This window comes from Propithecus coquereli, unplaced genomic scaffold (genome assembly GCF_000956105.1).
Source record: "Propithecus coquereli isolate 6110/MARCELLA unplaced genomic scaffold, Pcoq_1.0 Scaffold5, whole genome shotgun sequence".
Classification (NCBI taxonomy): Eukaryota; Metazoa; Chordata; class Mammalia; order Primates; family Indriidae; genus Propithecus; species Propithecus coquereli.
The window spans coordinates 19,928,727-19,946,351 of NW_012150840.1; the positions used below are offsets into that span (position 1 = coordinate 19,928,727).

The window sequence follows — 17,625 nt, forward strand, 5'->3', positions numbered from 1 at the left end:
AAAAAAAGCTGGCGTACCCGTCCCTAATCCAGTTACCCCTGTCAGAGTCCGTTAAAGACAGGCAGTTCTACTTTCATTTCCAAGCACCTATGAGACTGTGGCAGAGATTGCAAAATTTTTCTTTAGCTTTTCATTGTCTCTATGTTCTTTAAACGTAGCCTGTTTCTTTCTTGAATTGCCAGAGTTTTTAAAGTGTGCTTTAAGGGTAGTTTTTGTTGTTTTTTTTTCTTTACTCCGTTTTACACACACTTTCTGTGCTGCTTCTCCCAGTCTCACTCTCTCCCTCCTCCAGGAGCGGCTGACTCCTCTTTTTCCTCACTACCTCTGGCTTTTCCTTCTTGCTATCTGTCTGTGGTGCAAAGTGCCTCTCTCTGCAGCCAGTGAGTCTCCCTGAAGCCTTTTATACGTTCCCTGGCTAATTGCTGCAATAGAGAAATGAAAGCCTAATCTTGGTAAAGATCTTGACGTCATTGAGAAAGAGGGCTTTACTTTGGCCAGGACTGCAGTGAATAGAAAAGCAAAACTCAACAACTTTTTTTTTTTCAGAAGGGGTTGGGGAGAGACAGTGGAATTTTGCTTTGTGATTTAAAGAGAGAGAGAGAGAGAGAGAGAGAAAGAGAGAGAGAGAAATTAATACCTTTGACAGCTTTCGGGAAATGCTTCCAAACTTTGGGAAAAGTAATTTAATATAATATGTAGATTGATACGGTAACACTCTCATTTCTGATCATCATTATCATTAATTTATGAGGAGTTTGGGAAAGAAAGGATGCTGGAAGGCAGGTATAAAAGAGGAAGAGTAATTACAGGTGGTTGTTGCTGTACTTCTTGGAAGATGTGAATGTTTATATGTGATCTTTATACTATGATTCTATCTCTTCATCAGATTTGTAACCTACGTCCTTTAAATATTTTTGAGTCATGCTCTTATTTAAGAAAATGCAAAGTGAGTTGTGAGGTGGGAGACTTTTAAACTGAGTGCCATCGCAATATTTCTCTAAAGCTTCTTGCAGAAATTTAATACAAGTTTTCTTTTCAGTTTTACTCAAGCTTCCAATGCAAAAAAAAAAAAAAAAAATCCTCCAGACATGGTGACTAAATCTTCTTTTAGCTTCATTTTGCCTCTATGTAGATAAAATCAAAATTTTCCATTTAATGGCATTAGATGCCATAAAGCTGAGAAATTAATTATTTATAAGAGAGCTCTTTAATTCAGTACTTCCCATGCTTCTGTTTGCATAACCCCTAAGAGACCTGACACTTTAGGGAATCTTCCTTTTTGTTTGGGAAAAAAACCCTAAATTTATAGGCGATCAGGAGCAGACTTTGAAATGATTGAAGTTGCCACAGTGACCACTGGTTAATGGCTGGCTTCTTCCATTAGTCTTTAGGACAGGTATCTAGACAATGCTTCGGCAGAATGCCATAACCCCCGCCTCACTCTAGCTTTCCTTCCTTTCTTATCTAACAGATCACTTCTAGGAATTGTGTTTTCTTGGAAGGAGTGGCAAGTGCAGACACTGGGGTGGGGTGTAAATTTTTAATTGAAAATTAATTAGCTGAGTTTTCTGGGTACACAGAGCTCTCATTAAGCATAAGCTAAGCAGTGGGTGCAAGCCTCAGTATATTGCTGTATTTTGTCCATGTGGCTAAGATCTGCATGATCACAGAAATAATTTGAAAGCCTAGAGCAGGGGTCATTAATTGGTGGGCCCATGGGCTAAATTCTGCATATGAATGCTTTTGTTTTGTTGGCAGGGGGCTTTTTTGCCTTAACAAAAAAAAAAAGTAATCAAAGGAGAATGTCTTTAGGTTCTGTAAGACCAGGGATTCTTATCCACTTTGTTTATTACTCTACCCTCAGCACTTGGAGCCATGCTTGGCTCACTGTGGATGTTCTGAACGAATGAATGGACTGAGCATGTAGAGGGCCTCTGCACTGCTCCACGCTAGGGGGCACCATTCACATACGATACAGTGTGAATGGGATGGGGTGCCGTGGAGTTGTAAAATGTGGGGGCCTTGTGCATTGCCCTCCGCAATGACACAGCCCTCAGCACTCTGTACAACCTAATTCCTTCATTTTTATCATCAGTTTGGCCCGTGATGAGTTTTGAATTTGTATCCCACGACTAAATATTTAGAGAAGACTTCAGAGCTTAGAAAAATGAATATAAACCAGATAGAAAAATCATATTTTCCCTATGACTAGCATTCATCGTTAGCAAAATAGTATTATTCATATATATATATATATATATAATATAATGTAAATTTACTCCATTCACCTTCTCATACTTCTCCATGTCCTTATGGGAGAAAAGAACGGACGAAGAGAGGGAGGTGACAACATGGTATTTTAACTAGTGTAGATGGGAAAGCTACAGTACCAGACAAAGTCTCCGCCAACAATGACAGAAGAAGGTGTGGACTCAGGAAATGACGCTTCCACTCACTGCCCAAGCCTTAAAATCTCACCCCTTCTCAGACATTCATTTCGCCCTATTTGAATTAAACCAGCACTCCTCTGAGGTGGAGACTTTGGCAGCTATAAACCAATTCTCTCCCGCTTGCCATTTGCTCTCAAGCAGGGAGGTATGTTTGGAAATGACAAGCTAAGGAGAGGGAGTGGTAGAACATCAGAAAATGCTTTCTTTTTAAATGCAAAGTTCAAAGCACATCCAGACTATAAATGGTTATAAATCAGAATTATGACTCTGTTGGGGGCTGTTTGTTTGGTTTTACTTTTTTTTTTTTTAGGTCAGAAGTCTTTGAAGAGAATTTTAAAAACATAAGATTACAAATAGGCACATAGCCAATCTAATCATGTCTTTTCTTGGATTTCTTCTATCATTTTTCTAAATGAATGAATAAATGAATCACAGAACTGAAAACCATTCCTCTAGCAGATAGTCTATCTGTTGTCCATCCTAGAAATTACATTTCTCCAAAACTATTTTCTCTTTTTAGGTATGGTTCACAGTTGCTTTTTCTAATTATTAATAATATAAATATTATTATATCATATGTTAAAACACATTGATCTTCAATTAATTTATACTCATTAAGTAACAAAATAACCATAAGGTTACATGATTTTCCCCAACATATAGATGAGAGAAAGTGGATCACCAAGGTTGTAGAGTCAGAGCTAATGTTGGGATATTTTCCCTAACTCTAAATTTCACCTTTTTTCCTTAATAATTATTTTACGAGTCCTGGTCATTACTCTAAGAATCAAACCCTTGTCAAAAGTGGTTTATTTGTAATTTTGCCTTCTAAATTGCAAAGGATATCTGGGATTTCACATCTGTTTAATATTGCCCCAACTCAAGCTCCTGGTTTAGATTTCATATGATCTTTTAAAAGGTTTGGACAACTTCTAGGTCATGTAAGTGTTCTCAGCAATGAACAATGTAATGAGTTAAATGCAAACCAACGTGCGGCATGTTGTTGGTTGAAATTTCCCATACAATATTGCAAATGGTTTTAAATTCCAAAGAGAGGCAGCCTAGGCAAAATGCTTTGGGTTTTTTAATGAGTACAGAACCACTGTAAAATTGTTGAACTTTTTTTTCTCTTTCTGTAGTAAGACAGCATCGTGTCCCATTATTGCCTCCTTCTGGTTCAAAAAATGACAAGTGTATGAATGACAAGTCTTCCTTTAGTTCACTTCTTGACTCTTAAAATGAGATAGAGAAAATGAGGTTGGATAACCTGATAGCAGACTGGGAAATCCGAAGCATGGCAGCTACCACTACTATTTCTTTGTTCGTATCCAAAAGAGCAAAAGAGCATCCAGATCATTCTGTGAAGTTAACAGTTCATACCATGGACTTTCAGGCTTTCCTTGTTTTCACAGAATTTTACCGTATCAAATTTAAGTGATTTGTCAGATGCCTAATAGAAAATGAGTTTCGTTTTTATTTTATTAAAAATGTGTCAAATAAATATCATTATAAATCCAAAAATGTCTGGAAAGGAAAGGTGTGCTGATTTTGGATTTGGGAATATGGTTACCATACATAACCCCCAAAGCAGTGCAGCTTTTATCAGAGAAAGGAATCACATACTACACAACCCTCTGCTGCTACTCCTGGTTGTGCTGGAGAGGGAGTTATGATGAAGGGTTTATACCACGACTACTGAATCACTCGAAATTCCCTGTGGGTTCATTCATTCTACAAACTGCAGCCGTGCTCTCTGCCTTGTGATGAAAGGAGAAGCTCAGTGGATAAAATACACAATCCCAGGGTAAACTCTGACACACCTTAAGCAAAACAACTTCAGGCCAGGCAGGGAAGGTGGGCGCTGTGGGAGGTGTGCACTTTCTGTCCCCACCGGCCCTCCCTGGGTCCCCTGCAGGCACTGGCGGCAACACAGTCTAAGGTGTTAATGCATGCTTCCCTCAGGAACTGTTGCTGCTCTTTTCCCTCCCCCCGCCAGGCCATCTACTGGTAAGACAGGAAAAAAAGGGAAAAAGAAGGAAAGGAAAAGCCAACGTGAAGAGGAAAAGGGAGATAAGATGGTGGAGAGGAGAAAAAGGAAGGGAAAAAAAAGATTCCATGAATTGCCTGTGGAGGCTTCCATCAAGAGAGCCAGTGAATGCCAATTGTGGCCATGCTTTTTCTGAGGAAGACAGCTGTCCAGAAACTGGATGAACGCTGCCCCTCATTTCACAGAGGCCACAAAACAGCTGTTAGGGTTGCAGCCTGCATTTGCTATTGGCCTGGCCTCGATCTACTTTGATAGCCAATCCTCACCCGCAGCTGCTCAAACCTCTCTGGGTGCATGAGGCTCTCTGAGTGTTACTTAGTTTTGAGAATAGTTTATTAACCTCTAGAGACACCCAACACTGAGGACAGTGGGGAATAGAGAGAGGCAGTAGGGGAATAGAGGAAAAGAAGACTCTGTAAAGTTATGTGTGGTAGATTCCTTCAGGACAAAAAAAAACCCTCAGAAGGAGGAAACTGAACTCACCCTTTCTTTTCTAAAAATATGACTCGATCTCATCATTCTCCCTAAATCCTTGACCCAATGCAATAGACCAAAAGAAACAAAGGAAAATGGTCAAAAATAGTCATCATCTTTGGAACAACTTTTCCTTTACTTTCATTCCACAGCTCATAGGAAACCACCAGATGATATTAAGTTTTAAAATAAAATAGGTCATTCTTTATAAATGGCTTTACAGCAGCTTTTGAAAAAAAATCACTTATACATCACGTCACTCAAAAGCTCAGTACACGAACACAGCGAATGACAAAATATATTAAGAAGCATGCTGGCTCATGCCATTCCAGAGGTAATGGTGTAGTTTGTTCCCACTGAGAGCAAAGGATGCCACTCCTCCTCTCTCAAGAATCAGATAGGAATGCCCAGAGGAAATAAAGGAAATATTCCATTCCAAGCCCAGTGGAAATGGTGAGGCTAATAGAATTAACTGTAGCATGAAAAATTCATGTCTGATATGAGGATAAAATACCTGCAATGAGGATGATTGTACAATGAGGTATTTTTCCAAGCGAGATTATGAAAAATGTTATCAGACACTGGTTCTCAAGGTAGGGAGGAAGGCTAATAAGATAATCTCTCAAAACCTTTTTAAACCTGTGGTGCAATTAAGATAATGGGTGAGAATAAGTTACTATATAACACACACACGTAAAACCAGGCAACTGGGCAGCAGGCAGAATACCGTGTTGGTAAATTATTGTTTTGTTTCCATTTCAATTTTGAAGACTAATTTTTTTGTCAGATTAAGTGACTCCTTATGCTTTTCTAAGAGGTGGTAGACAGCAAAGCATTAGTGTGTCTTCCAAGGACAAAATATATAAGGCATGAAATTTGAGTCTATTTTTATATCCAGTCTCATTTATTAGATGGACACTGGGAGTCTTTTATCAAGATGCAACCACTTAGCAGAATGATTATTTTCAAAACAGATGTATAAACAAATTCCTGAATAGTCATGCTCTGCCTTCTCAGGGGAATTTTCTATCATGTTTTAAAGACTCTAAATCTGCCTTCCCAAAATAAAACCAATACATTTTATGACTTTTTGCATCAGTAATGAGCTAAATGATACACAAATCTAAGACCTCAAACTCCTCAGAGCAAATATCTCTATTGCTTCCAGATAAATGTTAAATAATACCAACCCGCTCAGCAATTTGATATTCACCTTTTATCAAGAGATGTCTTGATTTCAATCGTAGGTCACAAAATCTATTTCTACAGCCACATAGGCCCATATGACTGGAAACAAATCTGTGACTTCATTTTTCTTCCTGTAAAATGGAGCTAAAAATATTTTCTCATATTTATCCCATGTTGATGAGTAATGGGTTCAGCTTTATAAGTAACTTAGCCTTGTTCTATAAATACTCAATATAAAAAGCCATCTTGACTGACAAGTTTATTCAGACCTACCTGAGTCAACAGAGTCTTTCTAATAAAACTTTCTCTGTCCAAAAAAAATAAAAATAAAAAACAAAACAAAGCAAGTTCGTGGCAGGCAGGCCAGATATGACTTTTATTATGAATTACCAACCTGTTCTACCTAACTTGATGGAAACTTTGGATGTAGTAGAAAACAGGAAAGATTACCTGGCATTGGGAATATTAGGGATGGGTTTTTTGCCTAAAGGATAATAATAATCAACCTGCATGGATGCCCAAACTCACCCCTGAACTGAACCTGATTGGGAGCCCTCTGGAAAGGCATGTTTCTTGCCTCAAAATTACTCACCACCTAACACTCCCTCCATCTTCCACAATTCTAGGGAGAATAAAAAGAAAAGCTGCCCAAATATCCCTGATCCTAAAAAATAATTGTTCTTCTAAGAAAGGAGTAGAAAAACTTTAAAAAAACAAAGGAGGAAAACCACTGATGTTTTAATGGATAACGACAAATTAAAGTCTCGACCAAATTCAATGCCTACCAATACTTTCGATATTAATTTGCATCCTTTTTAAGAGATAGTTTAAATCATCCTACACAGAAATGTTTCCCTACTATCCTGGGACCTCAGAACTATGGATCTCAAAAGAGTTACAAAGATTGTCTTCTTATGTGAAAGAACGATTCTTCTAGAAGGAGTTAGCAGGAACTGGAGGTGGGTGGGTGGGAAGGGAAGCAGCAAAGCAAAAATATGGAAGGTAGGGCTGGATTTAGAAGAATGGGTGTAATAAGGATTTTTGAGGGCAGTGCAATAATAAACAGCATTTGATTGCCTCAACCACAATAGATTCTAAAGATTAGAAAAGTAGAGAAATGACTCAAAGCAACAGAGATATTTGCTCTGAGGAGCTGGCGGTCTTAGATTTGTGTATCATTTAGCTCATTACTGATGCAAAAATCATAGTGTATTGGTTTCACTTTGGGAAGCAGATTTAGAGTCTTTAAGAATGCAGAGGTTAGTTCAATGAAAGGATATGAAATTGGAAGTCAGTAGGCAAAATATTTTTCTTTTCTATATGTAGCCCCAATGAAAGGATATGGGATATGTGAGAAAAGGAATAGGAAAAAGCCAGAAGACTTCTGCTTATGTTATAAAATCAGCTCAAAATCATTCAAAGCATTAGCCACTGTAAGTCATTTATTCAGATAGCCATCCACTTACAACAAACATTTATCAAAATCTACACAGAGCTAGTCATTGTGTTGGGTGTTGAAACGATCCCTGGTCTCAAAAAAAATGTAGAGTCCAGAAGGAGCAGACAGACATAAAAACTCAGAAAGGCAACACATTGTTATAGGTGCTATAATAGAATTGCAGCGCACAATATGGTATAAAAAAAGAATTTGCCAATTTTGTATGGGGCAAGAGTCAAGAAAGTCAATGAAGAAAATACACAGACCCAACTAAATATAGTACTGCAAAGTCAAATTCATTAGTGTGGCATTTGGTAATGGAACATGTTTAAAGCAAAGGTTTTGTATACATCCATGTTTATAACATTTTATCATAAATCTCCATAGAGGAACTTACATAGTATTTTTTGACCTTAGAACGTAAGTTATTTATGAATGGATAACCCTCTCTCAATAAACATAAAGTGTGACAGATAAAAAAAAAGACAGATGTTTGTTTAAAGTTTTGTTTTTGACAGACTCTATGAGTAACAGCAAGGAACAGGTACCTGGGTATCTTTCTTTCCTATTCAATGGACAGAAAATTAGTAGATACAAATTCAATCAGTATCAGCAACTGAATGTTATGGATATCACATGGAAACTAGGAAGCAGTTCTTGGCAATGCTGTTCACTTCTAGTTAAACACTATATCAGCAGTAAGGATAGGAGCAGATCAAGTTCTAGTTCTCCACAGCCATACTTGTATAATTTTGAGCCATTCCTTTCATTTTTGGGTTGTCTAGGTACCTCACCAAGGCATGCTCATAAACCACATTGAAAATCAAAATTAGTGACTAAATAATACTGTAGTCTTTGGAACATTTACACTGCCATGTGGAAAAAAATGGGCCCACTAACTCAGAATGACTTTAATCCAAATTTCCATTCTTCCAGTTCTCCTCAGTCTATACCTCGGGGTATCCCTCTTGTTTCTTTATTAGGGATGCTTATTACCATTGTCTTCTCATGACAAATCACCTTGACAAATGCATAGGAAGCTGGGTTAGAGACGTTGAGGATGTTTACTTGTTGGGGAACTGTATTGGGTTGGGGAACAATTTAAGTTGGGGAACAACTTAAGAAAGATGTAGAAATCAAGATTTTATGAAAATAGAAAAGATTTATAAAATACAGAGCGTGTAGTATATGTGCACAATGAACATTCTTATTTCCGTATTTAGAGTATAAATTCCTGCTGGGAAACAGTTAAATCCTGAGACTTAAAAAAAACTTTTTATTATGGAAAAATTCGAACATGCGCAAGAGCAGTGTGAAGTATATAGAGAACCACTCAGCTTCAACAAATATTAGCTCATAACCAATCTTGTGTCATCACTACTAACCCCACAGGCTTTCCTACTCCCCATGTAAATTTAAAGGAAGTTCCAGTGAAGTTTTTGATTTTCCTAAACATCTATAATTTTTTTGGTCTACAGAAAGCATCATATAAATTAGCTCGTTAATTGATTTATTCCCTTATATCTGCCTTTTTGCTCACTCTCTGGCAATCATTTGTCAAGCTGCTAAGAAATAAATAGAAAATAGAAATTCCTTTCCATCATTTCTGAGCTAGAGATCGACTTTTCGTCTGAGTACCTTCATGCTATGGTGATAGGTGTTTTTTAAAAAGGCACAGATAATAAAACTGTAACATTTTTCATAAATTATTGAACCACAGTCATTTTCTTTTTCCCCCCATTCATTTTTAATGGTATGCAGTACACATGTTGACTCAGAGTAAGATTCCTTTTTAAATTATGAGGTGGTCTCAGTTTACTCATTTACATCCACCCTGACAGTATGACATGAAACTGCCAACTAGGTCAGAAGAATCTGACAATTCTGATAAAACAGAAGCAGATGATACGAATCCACAGAGGTTATCAATATCAAGCTACCGTGTTTCTTAATGTGAAATTTCTCATAGCAAAACTTCATTAAGAAAACCATGCAATTTACCATAAAACAAATATCATATCAATATAAAACTTAACTTCTTAATGAAACCCATAATAACAGGCCTGTGTGCCTTATTCTCCAAAGTCATTCCCTTCCTTGAGTCATTGAACTTTTCCCACAGGTAATAATCTCTTCTATTAGAGATCTGGCATATTCTTAGCTACTTACCATTCCAGAACAATCGAGCCCAAAGAGTGATGAATGGATGTTTTGGAGTTTTTATGGAAAATATTAAACCCTTCCTCATATCACCAATCATTAAGTGGGAGGTGGAGGGTGGGAGGGGAGAAGTGTGTGCATGTATGTGATTCTCTGTCTTTTCTCCAACAGAAGGTATAAAGTTTTACCTGATGCTGTAGTAGCATAGCACACTTGCATATGAATGTACATTAAATTTTTTAGGTGTGCTTTGCTATATTGAAAAAATTCAAATAATAAATCTCAATACATGAAAATGACTTTCTTTCCATACCATATATAAAAATGCCAGGGCAATCTGCTTTCTATGATCAGACACCAAAAAACTAAACATTGAGTGATATCTAACTTTATGAGACACATAAAAATGAAATAAAAATGGGTAAGAAAATAAGCATTTAAAGAGATAAACACTGTCAAACAGAAATGATCACAAAGTTTGTAACAATCTGCATTTTTCATTGTTTTCTGTTTACCTAGCTTTCCCCATTATGAATTTCTCTTGCTCATTTCCCTTCTTTTAATAATGTATGTCCCCATAATCACTGACATTAAAGTAAAGAATGTGAAACAAGACTCAGTTTATATTTATTGGAAGAAATATAAGTAAGTGGAAAATGCAAAAAAAAATTCTATATTCTTGAATGTTTCATCTAGCTACTTGCATTTAATAGCTCTGAAAAATTGAGCTCCTTCACAGGAGCACTGTATGTTTACCTTGTACCATATGAAACCACCATATTCGACCTTTTCTGCCTACAAAAACAGCAATTTCATAAGTTTTAACTATCTGTTATCTCAAATCGCAAAAGGTCTACAGATTGTCATTGCACTTGAGCTGTGTATGGTTGTTTCTTGGTAAAACACACAGAGAAAAATGGAAGTATGCCCTTGACATTGTTATTTAAAATTTTTATTTTTAAAAATTGTATCATATCAATAATGAAAAACCAATTAACATGATTTTTAGTCTAGCCCATCAATGACTGTGTAATAATAATAGGCCTGACATAGCCCCTGGAAGAAATTAGATACCCTACCAATTAGTGTGTATGATAGGCACAATAGTGCCTTCGAAAGGACTGTATCATTTTGTTAGAATATAGAATGTCAATATCCACAGAACCTAGTAAAAACCTGGTCTGGAAAAGCTTTTGTAGGTAATATTTTGTTTTGTTATTAACAAATAAGATGTGTTTATACTATAGTAATGAGGGAGGAAAAGGGCAATTTAAAGTTTTAGAGATAGAAACGTGAATTGAAATGGAGACCGACTCAACTAGAGTTATATTAGGTATGGCATTCAATTCAGCAGAAAAGGACTTCTGTTATAATCCAAAGTTTGATATTTTACTTATATCCATAAAAAGTTGAAAATGCAAATCAAACATTTTTAGAGTTCTAATTCCTTCTCTGAGTGAATAGTATATCTTTGCTACTCCTAAGGCTATTGTTCTTAAGGGACTCTTTTGTGAGACTTGGTTTCTGAGTTGTCTGTTTAATTTGAGGGTCAGTTTAGTTTGTCCCCATTATAGATAAAATGAAATAAACTTCACGAAGCGTATTAAACGAATTCTTTAGACACCAAGGTACTACTTTACTTCTGTGACCCACTTTAATTACATTTATCAAAACAAAGTAAAGTAATAGCAAAGAAATATGGATTATATCACAGGCAACCAAGCAAGCACTCAATTACCTTCTCACATAATCCTCCTTTTATAATACTGATCATATTAACATGGACAGCACCAACCAGTAATGATTGCTGACATTTATTGAGACCTTATTATATACCAATCACTTTTCTAAATGTTTTAATAGTATTGAGTCACTTAATCTTCATAACAATCTTATGGCCTAAATATCATTATTAGGCTCATTTTGTAAAAGATAAAACCAAGACTCAGGGAAGGGTGAATCATATTGCCAAAGGTGAATCACGGAATTCTAATGCTGGAAATACCCATGAAGCAATCAAATGGTTTATCCCTCAATTTGTATGGTAGGCTAAAATATTTTACCCACTCCCTGCAAAAGATATTGAGTCCTAATTCCTGGAACCCATAAATGTTACCTTATTTGGAAATAGGGTCTTTGAAGATGTGATTATGTTAAAGACCTTGAGATGGGGAAATTATCCTGATCATTTGGAGGTCCCTAAATGCCATCTCATGAGTCCTTATAAAGTGGAGGCAGAGGTATATTTCTCTCTCGTTCTCTCTCTCTCTCTCTCTCTCTCTCTCTCTCTACACACACACACACACACACAAACACGAGACAGCAATGAGAAGATGGAGCAGAATGAGATTTGAAAGGCTGGTTTTGAAGATTGAGGTGATGAGGTGATGTGGTCACAAGCCAAGGAACACCAACAGCTACCAGAAGCTGAAAAAGGCCAGGGACACATTCTACACTAAGTCTCTGGAGGGAGCATGACCCTACAGACATCTTGATTTTGGCCCAGTGATACTGAATTCAGATTCTGGCCCCCAAAAACTGGGAAAGAATAAATTTTTATTGTTTCAAACCAACAAGGTTGTGGGAATCTGTTACGAAACCACAGGAAACTAATATAGGCTGCAATTAGAAGAATATTTGAACTGTTGGACATGAGATAAATGTTCTTATTTTATAAAAACTCTAAAAAAGAGAGTTTAGATTTTTCCCTTAGTAATGCACTACAACATTTGACCATTATATTCTTGGGAAATATCCCTTCTAATTAAAAAAATCATCTATTTCCTTTTGCCCTGCCTTCTTTAGAAACAGAAATCAGCTTTATTTTTTTTCCCCTTATGATAGGTCTCCATATTCTAAGTGATTTCATATCACAGTTACATTTCACGGGCAGAATGATGCTTACTCATTCAATCTATTAGAGGACCTATTTCTGGTGTTACTATCATCTTTCTAGTTTTCCTCTAATATCTCATTATAGTTGTGAAATTCAGAAATGGTCCCAGGATTCAAATAAGCTAGATTTTTTTTTTAAAGATCTAAGTATAATATAATGGAGAGACTAAGATACATACTGAATGAGGTGTGGTTATGTAATTTTTGAAATTAATATTGGATCTTTAAATTAAAAACACTTAGATTAATTCAGACAAAATCCATCTAACATTAGCAGTCATTACATATTCCAGATGCATTCCTAGCAAGCCCATGAAGTTGCTTTTAGTCATCCAAACAGACTATCAAGAAATTGCTAAATAATATCACCTATGATTTCTATATTTAGAATTTAACCTATACGATTATATAACATATTGAAATAACAAATATTTCCTAACTGAGCATAAACAAAACTTTTGCCTAACAACAAATAAGGGGACACCATGACCTCTAGTCTATTTATGACAATTATAAAATGACAGATACACTCACTCGCTCTGACCTCGGGCAGATTTTACACCAACCTGACTGATTACTCTGAAACAGCAACTAGATTACTCCATCGCAGGATGGCCAATAGAGGTGAGGATGCCCACTTCAACCCATTTCTCTAAGTGAACATAAAAATAGAGTTCAGCAATCAGAACATGTTTTACTCAAGCCAGTTGATGTAGCCATAATTAACAGTGACATAAGAGATCTGGGAGCCCATCACAGAAAGCCTGTATTTTCAATCGCCTGTGAAACTTTTCAACACATCATCATCAAAAAGACTTCACTCTTTCTACTTTGTGTGCACTATTTTAGGCCAGGGTTTCTCAAACTAAGCACTATTGATATTTTGGGCTGGAAAACTCTTTGTTGGGGCAGGCTGTCCTGTACACTATAGAATGTCTAGCACTGTCCCTGGTCTATATTCACTAGATGTCAGGAGCAGCACTCCACCCCACACCGAGACACGACAATCAAAAATATCTTCAATATTGTCAAATGTCCCCTGGGGAACAAAATTACCCCCAATTGAAAACCACTGTTTTAGAGCACTCACTAAGTAGTACAACAAATTAGCTGAAATGGGATAAGCTGAAACAAACAAACAAAAAAAAGCATGAAACCTTTTACATTGGTCTTGCTTTAAAGAAAATAATAAAGTCATCAGGTACGCTAACAAGGGCCCTCTTTAAGAGATACACTTTGTTTTAAAGAGTAATTAAGAGTTTATTTTTGATCAACCAATTTTGAAACTGATCTCTAGGCCAGAGGACAGCTTGTTCATGTTCCTTATCTCTTCAACAGCTCTCATCTTAGGTTTCTGGAAATGAGAACTTTAAAGGCAATCCTTGATTTACGTGGATTACCCTGATACTCAGGGCAGCTGTGCACACACGGCAGTTCTATTCATATATGTATCTAGAGCGATGTTCCTGCATTAGACATGGGCAGTTTCACTAATTTAAGTGGCCAGTGAGCACATTTTTAATTCCCTGCATGATTTAGGAGTGGAGGTAAAGAGAAAAGGACTTAGGAAAAGGCCAGCTGAGATACTTCTGCCCTGCTTTCACCCCAAAAAGAGATCTCTACTCTTTCTACAGCAGATAAAACTAAGTGATATTGGTCACGGGGTTCCCAGTTGTGATAAGATATCATGACCTTTCATAGAAATAGAAACCTGCGAAACAGATTTTCAGCCTTTTATTTTCAAAATAATGTAAAAACTATATAAGCACACAATTTTTTTTAAAAAAAATAATCTATCAATAGAATCGATTTTTGCTGGAACTCAACAAAGTTTCTACTTGTACTATGATTTCTCTTGAAATCATGTAAATACTTGGTATTTTTAATAATACCAGGGGCTACAAGATACTCTCTAGATGTGTATTCTATTTATTTTAGGGTCAAAAAATGACAACCCTGATTTCAGATCTAAATGATCCTCATAACCCCTAACAACAGCCTGTTACAGCCTTTCTCCTGTTACTAAGTGGAGGGCAAAGCTTAATGGCTGGCTTTCCTTTCTGATACACTCAGCCAGCCATTCATTTCTGCCCATCCACAAAGATAATGCATGAGCAAACACATATGGGCATGTGTTTATTATTATTTTTAATCAGACATCATCATACAGGCAAAGATGTAACCCTCCTAATCCTGGCATGGCAACCACTCCCATCTAAAGCAAAGGACGCAAGCCCTGCCCCAACTCCTGTACCAGCAAGTCGAGGGTTTCTGCTGAGAATCTTTTCAACAGTTATGCAAAAATGAGTTCCTGAGCAGTGTTGTGAACTGAACAAACTGAATGTAGATGGGGCCAATTCCTTCTGTCAGAGATATGCATTCCTGCCTCTCCTTTTGATTAAGTGTTTTGTTCTTTTGACTGAGGGAGTTTCAGCGGATGAGGAAAGCTATCCTTGAACTGTCATCTCTTAAGGGGAAGCTGACAATGCTAATAGTTCAAGCACAGGTTGATTGATGAGACTGTCCCAGCCTGAGAGGCTGGAAATCTTTGTCATTGCAAGGATCAGGCAAGCAATTTCACCTGCCCAAACTCTGGATCCCTCTTCCTCCTCCCACCCTGGCCAGAAAGTGAGTGAGGAGCACTGCTGCTACTGCAAATAGAAGTTTCACGGGCTTTGAGTTTTGTTGACTTTGCAGATCCAAGGACTCTGACTTAGAAATTGGTAGATTCCTCCACCAGTTCCTCTTAGTGAATAATGTAGTATACAGAGGAACACGGGGGTGAATCCAGGTTTTATGAGGCCTAAAGCTTCTGTAATTTGGGGAGCCCTTTTTAAGAAAAAGATGTAGTTATAAATACAAACATTAGGTATAAAAGTGTGTAGTTATTCGAAGTGTGAAAAGAAATCATGACAAATTACAAATTTTAGGAAGTACCACAAACATCACAAAATCCAGAAAAATAAAACTGTATATTCTTCTTCATGATACAATAATACTGTCATACAATTTTCTAGAGAAAGAATAAAAAGATAATACTTTCTGCAAACCTACAAATAGGAATAAAATGTCTTCTTATTATTGGCCATTTAGAAGATTTTCTTTCAGCTTTACAACCCATTAAAGGCAATGCAAGATTTTAGAATGGATGTCAAATTTTCTTTCATATGAGAGTCATAAGTCTAGATTTTTCAGTGATGAGATTCTGATTCTATACATTTCTACTACATTTCCTCTCCGCACCCACATTTCTTAGTCTTCTGATTCTGTATCTTCCTGTCACAATTTGTCATGAAAGGCAGTATTCCTAGAAGCATCCCTACGCCAGGATGGTTAGCATTGTGTTGGCTATGCACAGTGACTCTAAATCACATATATGCTGTTTAATCTAAACTAAATGCCTTTCTACTAAAATATCTGCTGGTCTCCCCCAGCACTGAACACAAAAAGTATGAAGGAGAAAAAGTCAGGATGGAAAGAGACAGTTACTTCAATTAATTACGTTTAAAATAGCTCATTTTTGTGAATTTTGCAAAAATATATGACGTAGGTAAACATAGCACAAGTGAAAGGCCTGAAGATTAGCTTTGTTCGCATCACTGTAACTCTGCCTTAGGGAAGATGGTGAAGGTGGTACACCCTGTCCCACACTCCCATCCCTCCGTTATTTGTTGCCATACTTACCAAGTCCTTTTGTCACAAAGTGGCAAGAAGGTAGTTATATAAATTCTACCAGGAAAATTTTTAATACTAGAATGATTATATTGTCAAAGGAAGGCACTATGAGGATTTAAGTGGTCATCGAACACACAGGCTATCAGGGAAAGCAAAGACATAGATAAAGAGCAGTTGGAGAAATAAGTACATAAAGACAACTCAATTCTGTACATATTGATTTAATTGCAGGTAGTAATAGATCAGTAAATATGAAATGTCCAATTTCCACTCAAAAGTGTAGTTTATTAAACTCAAACTAGAAGCAGTACAATTAATCAAAGTATGCACCTAAACTATCGACACAGTTTTGCCATCTTAACAGTAACTTGTTTATGCCAGCAGAAAAGAAGCCTGGAGAGCCGGTGACGATGAAGTTGAGAAAGGCATTTTCCACAGCTTGTTGAGAATTGAATATTTTTCCTAGCAAGAAGTGGTCCAAAGCCCGGAAGAAGTGGTAGTCAGTTGGTACAAGGTCTGGTGAATACGGTGGATGACAGAGAGTTTCCAAGCCCAGCTTCTGCAGTTTGAGCAGTGTTTATGTGACATGTGGTTCAGCGTTGCCTTGCAAGAGGATTAGCCTGTCTCTATTGATCAATCTCACTGATTCATCGCAAGCATCTTCATCATTTCATCCAGCTGGTTGCAGTAGACATCTGCTATAATTGATTGACCAGTTTTCATGAAGCTGTAGTGGATAATGCCAGCACTGGACCACCAAAAGATACCATTAGTTTTTTTTGATGAATATTCAGTTTTGGACTGTGTTTCGGTACTTCATCTTTATCCTGCCATTGTGCCGAATGCTTGCGATTGTCAAAAAGAATCCATTCTTCATCACAGGTAACAATAAGGTGTAGAAATGATTCGCCTTCATGTCACAACAGCAAAAAAATGTCAAGACGATTTCTCTGCTGATGCTCATTTAATTCATACAGAACCCATCTATTCTGCTTCTTTACCTTGCTGATTTGTTTCAAATGGTCCAATATTGCTGAAACAGTAAGGTCAAACCTTTTTGCTAATTCACGTGTAGGTTGAGATGGCTTCACTTCTACTATAGCTTTCAGCTCATCATTATCCACCTTGGTCTCGGTTGACCATGTGACTCATTTTCAAGATAAAAATAACCAGAATGGGCCGGGCGCGGTGTCTCACGCCTGTAGTCCTAGCTCTCTGGGAGGCCGAGGCGGGCAGATTGTTTGAGCTCAGGAGTTCGAAACCAGCCTGAGCAAGAGCGAGACCCCATCTCTACTAAA

General features: G+C 37.1%; 1 protein-coding gene across 1 annotated transcript in view; it reads right to left on the reverse strand.

Moving 5' to 3' along the window:
- Positions 1-17,625, reverse strand: part of DIO2 (deiodinase, iodothyronine, type II) — an 86,208-nt gene that overhangs the window by 17,858 nt on the left and 50,725 nt on the right.